We start from the raw sequence: 7,466 nt of genomic DNA on the forward strand, positions 1-7,466 counted from the left end.
CCGGAGAGTACATGAGCAAATGTGAGACCATTTAAAATGTACAGAAAAAAATGAAGAGTGCAATTCTTAGCACTTTACCACTCACTCCACTCATGGATAGGTTAGGTTCATTGGGGTTTTGACACTTACATTTCCCATAGTATGAGCCATGTGGTTTCCAAAGCTGCTGTTTTTACACTTTTCTCCAAACCACTCCAATCTTCCCATTGTTCTTTCCTATATAAAAAGAACAAGAGTGCAATTATGAAATACTTCAGCCCCTTCTCTGATCCAAGTATCTTAATTTTTTACTCTGGATTATAATGTTCCAATTTTCTCTTCATCTGATCACTTGAATTTGTAACACAAAATACATTTTGGGCCACTGTATTTTGAATGCCTTCTCACATTTATTATCTACGATTCTCTTTGCATTTCTAATGCCTTCCTTTATCTGTTCTGCCATGTTCTTGTAATCTACCTACTGCTCAGTTCTTAATTAAAAAAAAGTTACTCTTGTGAGGTTGAATGGCTGCTTTTGAAATCCAATCAGTAAGATTCTTTTCAGATTTCAGTACTTATCCTGATGAGTGCTTACTTAGTAGATGATTCAAGAATTGATGAGGTTAAAGAATCCCTTTAGTTTCAGGGAAAACTGCTTGGGAGGGGAAAAAGGAGAAGATATTGATATTGATATGGTCTTGTAAGTTTTTCTCCTTCATTTATTTTCATTAAAAAAGATAATTGCATGAAAACAAGATTGTTTTTTTTTTTTCCTTGAGGGCACACCTGCTCTTTCTGTGACACATGACTTAAAGAGTTTCTTCTTCTCTGTGACATCTGTTATTTCCAGAAGTCTGGATAATGTTTTGTTTTTTTTTTTTACAATTAAAAACGGCGGGGGGGGGCAAGATAGATAACACTCTTCTAAGCTAAAAGGAACGATAATCCTAAAACCTGAGTTTAAAGTTGTTATTCTTATGGTCAAAAATACTGCATTCATTTGCAAAAAGGATACTTTTTAGGAAAATGGCTACTAAGTGGAGTGAAATCAGTTGATGCTACCACCAATGTAAATATAAAAATGGTATGATGGGGCGCCTGGGTGGCTCAGTCATTAGCCATCTGCCTTCAGCTCAGGTCATGATCCCAGGGTTCTGGGATGGAGCCCTGCATTGAGCTCCCTGCTGGGCCGGAAGCCTGCCTCCCCCTCTTCCACTCCCCCTGCTTGTGTTCCCTCTCTCACTGTATCTCTCTCTGTCAAATAAATAAAATCTTTAAAAAAAAAAAAAAAGCAGGGTATGATTAGGATTCAGGGAGTTCAGAGAGCAGATTGGCTCTCTGAACAAGACAAGATAAAGTTTTTGTCTTTATAAATACTTGAAGGTACCTGATTTTTCTTATGTCATTTTTCTTCTATATAAAGGGTAGGATATTAAAATACTCCAGTTGTTGGGGTGCCTGGGTAGCTCAGTCTGTTGAGCCTCTGCCTTTAGCTCAGGTCATGATCTCAGGGTCCTGGGATTGAGCCCTGCATCAGGCTCTTTGCTCAGCGAAGAGCCTGTTTCTCCCTCTTCCCCTACTCATGTTCTCACTTAGTTTCGTAGTGATTATGAGGAAGGAGATTATTTGGACTAGATCATTAGTTCAAAGTGACATTTCATACAATGGTCTACTATATCAAAAAATCCATGGTGTATATTTTTCAAAATACATAAATGATTTGATGCACTTTTGACAGTCCTTTAATATTTTGTACTGTTTAAAATGAATTTTACTTCCTATGGGAAACATAAGGTTATATGAATTCCTGTTTTTCCCTACTAAAGTTTGTCTTATGATAGGTATGATGTAATTTGATGGTGGGAGAAAGGACTGCCATCTAAAAATTACCCACTCTTCTTTGCCCCAAGAGCTCTCTTAATATCTCAAATTTCACTTTTAGAGATTAATTTCTTTTGGTCTTGAAGGCTTTTGTGTGACAAGAGTTCTCTATTAAAATGCAGATGCCCCTGGGAGTGGAAACATCTTAAACCCATAATGAACAACCTGAGGCTCCAGTTGGCTCTAAGCTATGTCCAAGATCTAATTCTGCCTTAAAAAGATTAAAAATGCTTTCTTGTTGCTATTTTCAAATACACCCAGATATTAACCTTTTAGTGGATAGAAAGAAGTATCATTTTTTCATTTACATTTTTCTAGTCAATAAAGTAAATAAAAGAAATTGCCAGGATATACATTTTAAGATTGGATCAAGATGAAGACTGGGTCAAAAAAAGTTTAACTACATAGTTATATCTGATTTTAAAAGTGTGAATTTGAGTTAACTTCTGATATGGAATCTTTATGCCTTTACCAAGATTTTATTTCACCAAAAATAGGCCATATATATATATATATATATATATATATATATATATGAAGAAGTTTACTGGCATTCAGTTCAATTTAACAATTAGTTCATTATGAAAGGTTGATATTCAAAATAACCATATGCTCTTAAATATGCCTGATTTGATAGACATCTTATTCAAATTTGAATTTGAGTTTTTATATATGCTAAACAATTAGAACTACATTCAGTAAATTTAGTTCAACTAAAAAAAAAATGGGTTCATAACATATGAAAAAAAAACAAAAAACAAAAACTAAGCTATTGTAAAAGTGTCCTGAAACACAAAAAGCAGATGGATTGAGTCTGATAGAACTCCATAACCCACAGCATAAAGTTTAAGCAGGTAAAAGTCATCCTGTAGATAGAGAGAGAAATACCAAGCTAAAAGTAAATGCATACAACAAAACAAAATAAAACGAAATGGGTTCCTGGAGCAACCCAACAGAGCTCTTTATGAAAGAACTATAAAGTAATTGTGCTAGTTGGTCTCTATGTAAATAAACACATACACACACACAAACACACACACACACAGCAGCGGAGCTACAGAAATTTTTTACCTTGGGCTAAAATCCAAAAAGTAAAGAAACTATGCTGAGCACCTGAAGAGGGCTCAAACTGTATCTGAGGGCTTATTCCAAGTTCCTATGAGAGAGAAAAGACAGGGAAGAGAGAAGAAGAAAGGGGTAGTGAAAGACAGCTCGACTGAGGATAGAAAAATACTAAAGTTCTCTGCTACCAGAATAAATCTCTTACTTGGCAGTGAAGAGATCAAAGCTAAGGAAACTCCATGACTGTGCTCTTAAAAAGTAGCTTGTAACTACTATTTTTCGAAGTAGTTGAAACAAGAGGACTATACACCCAGAACCTACCTTTGCTCTTCCATTTAGAATAGAAGACTGAAAGAAAAGAATGGAAGAACTACAGGGAAATCCCAGAGCACCTGACTCCATTAAGCCAGTTAATGCATGGCCATGAACAGATCACCAAAGACCACCACTCAAGTACAACATCATGAAAAAACAAGGACAGAGTGAACACACAGAAGAAATGGTCCTAGAGGAAATAGACTTAACAGATATTTGAGGAAGATCTAAAGACAATTCTATGAAGCCTCGGTGAGATTAGAAAAGGTAATACATACAGAATATAAACTCAGCATTCTTTGATAAAAGGCCAGAAAGCACAGAAGTCGTCTTTGGAGAGGAAATATACATACATACATATTTGCAACTGAACCAACTCATGAGAATGATCACTGTTAAAGAGAAAATGTGTAATCTAGAAGGAAATGTGGAGCCAAACACAGAAGATACGAAACTAAGAAAGAGAAATTCAGAAACCAGGAGCATGTATTCAAGATTTATACAGTGTGTCTAATAGGAGTTCCAGATTGAGAGAACAGAGGCAATGATGATAAACTATGAAACCAACAATAGACCAAAATATTTTCAAACTGAAGTCAGGGATGCAATTTCAGTTTTAAAAGGGCCATTAGACCTTGAGTAAGATAAAGAAGACACACACACACACACATACACACACACACACACACACACACACACTCCCACGGCAAATCCTTTAAGAAAATCATGAGCAAACGCTTTGCAGGAGTGAGAGTTTCAGGCAGACTTGAAGAATGGCTATGACATAGGTAGGTAAAATAGAAGAGAGAAGTGGCTGAAGATGCAGTTGGGGGTGGTGAAGAGAAAATCAGATGGAGAACTCAGATGCTAATATTCTTCTATTACCAAATTTTACATTTAAAAAATTAAGGAAATGAGAACTTACGCAAGTCAGTTAAATGCCCCATATGTTTATAATGACTAGTCCTTGCTCACTTGAATTGGGAAAGAAATAAGTTCTTTCTTTTTTTTTTTTTCCTGACCTTATCACATACTTAGCACACTTCTATTTCTGGATGGACATAGCCAATTTTGAAAAATACATGAAAGGCCGCTTTGGGGATTGGAGCCCTAATGTTGGCCCAGTATATTCATCTTGTTTTGAATCATAGTATAATGAATAATTCTGGTGGTAATGACTGAACCTCCGTATTTATAGAAAACTGACATTTCTTAAACATGAAATTGTTCCTGTTTCTATGTAAATGAAGATCTGCATTTAGGTGCAGTGGCTTCTGTTCATTTTACTTGCTCTGTCTTATTTAAATCAAAAGATTGTATCATCAATTTCACCCTGCGCCACCCCCCACCCTCCAAACTGTCATGCATTCTCTGGAGGGTCTTTGCTCCCCCTCCAGGAATATTTTCTTTCCCTTATGTCTCTCACCCAACATGCTTATTTTGTACTTACTGGATTACAAAATTAAAAATATCTTATAATCAAGTAAAGTTGGAATATCAAACTAAAATAAAGTGGGATATATGTGTGTATTTTATCTTCCTCCTCTCCTACTCATACACAACACATGCATTTGGAACATTTCCCTTCTTGACATGGGTCTTGCCAGTGTTTTCTTTTTCTGGCAAGATACAAAATCTGACAGGGAAGAGGCCACCTCTCCTTTTAGGATAATTTCTGTCTGAATCAGCTTAGGCTAAACATAACAAAGTACCATCCGCTGGGTGGCTTAAACAACAGAAATTTATTTTCTCACAGTTCTGGGGGCTGGAAAGTCCAAGGATCATGGTGTAGGCAGATTCGGTTTCTGGCGAGAGCTCTCTTCCTGGCTTGCAGGCCGAGAAAGACAGCTCCTATCATATTCACATGACTCTACTCACATAGCTTTCCTTTGGTGCATGCATGTAGGGAGAGAGAGCTCTCTGCCCCACCTCCCCTTCTTCTCATTTAACCTTAATTACCTTCTAAAAGTCACAGTGCGGTTAGGGCTTCCACTGATACATTTTGGGGGGCGAACAATTCAGTCCATAGCAATTTCTACCTGTGGAACCCAGCATGATGCCTCACAAATACAGAGATTTTTAAAAAATAATTGTTTTGAGCATTTTTGTTTTATACAAGTGTATTGCAAAAAGCAGATGTATGTGGAAGGGAGGCAGCAATTCATTCCAAATCCCTTCCTTTCTCTGAAGATTCTAAAAACTTCCCTCTGAACATTTTTATTTTTAATATTTTGTTAGTGTTTTGACTATGTCCTCCCTTTTGTGCCTCTATCTTCTGGAGCATATATTACCCGTTTTCCTTCACTGAAAAGTTAATCAGCATTGCTTTATGACTACTGTACTGTAAACTGCTTTTTAATCTTTCATTCTTACTATTTTTTTCGTGCGTTTCTTGGTTTTCAGTAGGGTTCTAAGCCATGTATAGTCAACATGGAATCTTTATAGTTTCCAGGCGTAGTAATGACCAGCAGGAAGGTGTTTACTGTTTCCTTCCTTCCTTCCTTTCTTTCTGCTTGTTTTAATCTACATATACTTAATTAGTGATCACACACAGTGATTGTTCTACTGTGTGCTAATATAATCTCAGATCGTAACTGCTCAGTTAAAGAAATTTAAACAGGTTTCTTTATTGCAGAACTTCTCAGAACCTTTATAAAGCTAATGTACATTGTGATTCCCTAGAAAGGAACAAAAAAAAGTTCCAAGATTGCTTTAGATTTTAGTTTATGCCAGTTGGAAAAAACACTGATCCATTCCCGTAGGTATTTTCTTTACAATGACAGAGTTACAGGTAAAGTCCTAGTCCTTTACTGGGGAGAACATATTTATAATTCAATATAGCAGAATGTACCACTTTCCAACAACACCAAGAGTGGTTTCAGAGTCACAGCAAGAAGCAAGGTATGGAGGGAGCTATCACTCTTAGGATGGCTTCTGAGATGTGATTTTCTACTAACTAGCACTTTCAATTGAGTGTTTTAAGGCTCTCTGCTTTGAAAGGGCTTAAAGTACCAGTTTACCAAACTCACCCGTCATGTCTACCCAATAAACTGATACTGTCTGAAGAAATGGATTGAGAGGTGAACTATGTTATGTTTTGGGGAAGTCATCGAAGTATCTGAAAGGAAAGAGAGGAAGCCAACAATGTCTAGACTATCTTAAGGTCAGCATTATTCTATAAAAATGAGGTTCCCCCTGTGGTAGTATATTTTAAGTGCTCAGAAGATCTTTCGGCTATACCTTGGTCTCTGTGGAGGAAGAAAAGGTCTCTTGTTCTTATGAAAAATATTTAGGAAGGAATATGTCATCAAATCAAAATCAAAACCTTGATTTAAGATGAAAGTTGGAAACAACAGAGTTGATCTGATTTCACTTCACTGTTTATAGGTTCATTTGCACATACCAGCATATAGTTAAAGTCCATAGGGTCTTCTCAAAAGAAAATGTGAAGGCAGGTCACAGTGGATTTTCACTGATGGTTTACACTAAAGCACTATGCTTTAGTAAAAACAATGGCCTGTACTGGAAATAATATGAGCATTCTGATACAACTTGATTTCTTAATGCCTCTCACTTAACCCTGTACAATTTACATAAGGAACTGGCTGAGTTTCAGCTTCCTCTTAAGTAAAATGGTGATCATTTGTGAGAATTAGAGTTATTTGTGAGAATTGGAGGCACTGTATATGTTCAAGCTAGTTTTCAACCCCACAACCAGTAGGTATTCAATAAACGGTAATGGTTATTACTATAGTCAATAATAACACCGAAGTTACTATTTTTCCTTCTTTTTTCCTGAAATTTCTATTTGATTATAATATCAGACAATTTAAGTAGATAGGGATTACCTAACTCTACTGGCTTCATTATGTATATTTAAATAATGTGAAGTGCTACAATGACAAACACACATCTTTGGCAAAGAACTATCCATTGCTTTTTGCTGAAATGACAAATAGCTTTTGCATATATGACGTCAGTGAAGCTTTTCAACAAATTGCCCTCCTGTAATCACAAAGAGAACACCATCCCTAATGCTACAGTATTTTTTTTTAATTATTTATAAGGGAAACAGTGTAATAGAAGTTCTTATGGCGTTTTCCATAAGTGCTAATTAAATTATATGGTGAATACATGTGCAATCGATTTAAATGCCTTAAATTCTTTTCAGCATTGTTATGAATAAATGCACATATGCTTACAGATCCTAATGTGGTACTTTATTC

Source organism: Lontra canadensis, unplaced genomic scaffold, assembly GCF_010015895.1.
Source record: "Lontra canadensis isolate GAN:19392208 unplaced genomic scaffold, GSC_riverotter_1.0 scaffold61, whole genome shotgun sequence".
Taxonomy (NCBI): domain Eukaryota; kingdom Metazoa; phylum Chordata; class Mammalia; order Carnivora; family Mustelidae; genus Lontra; species Lontra canadensis.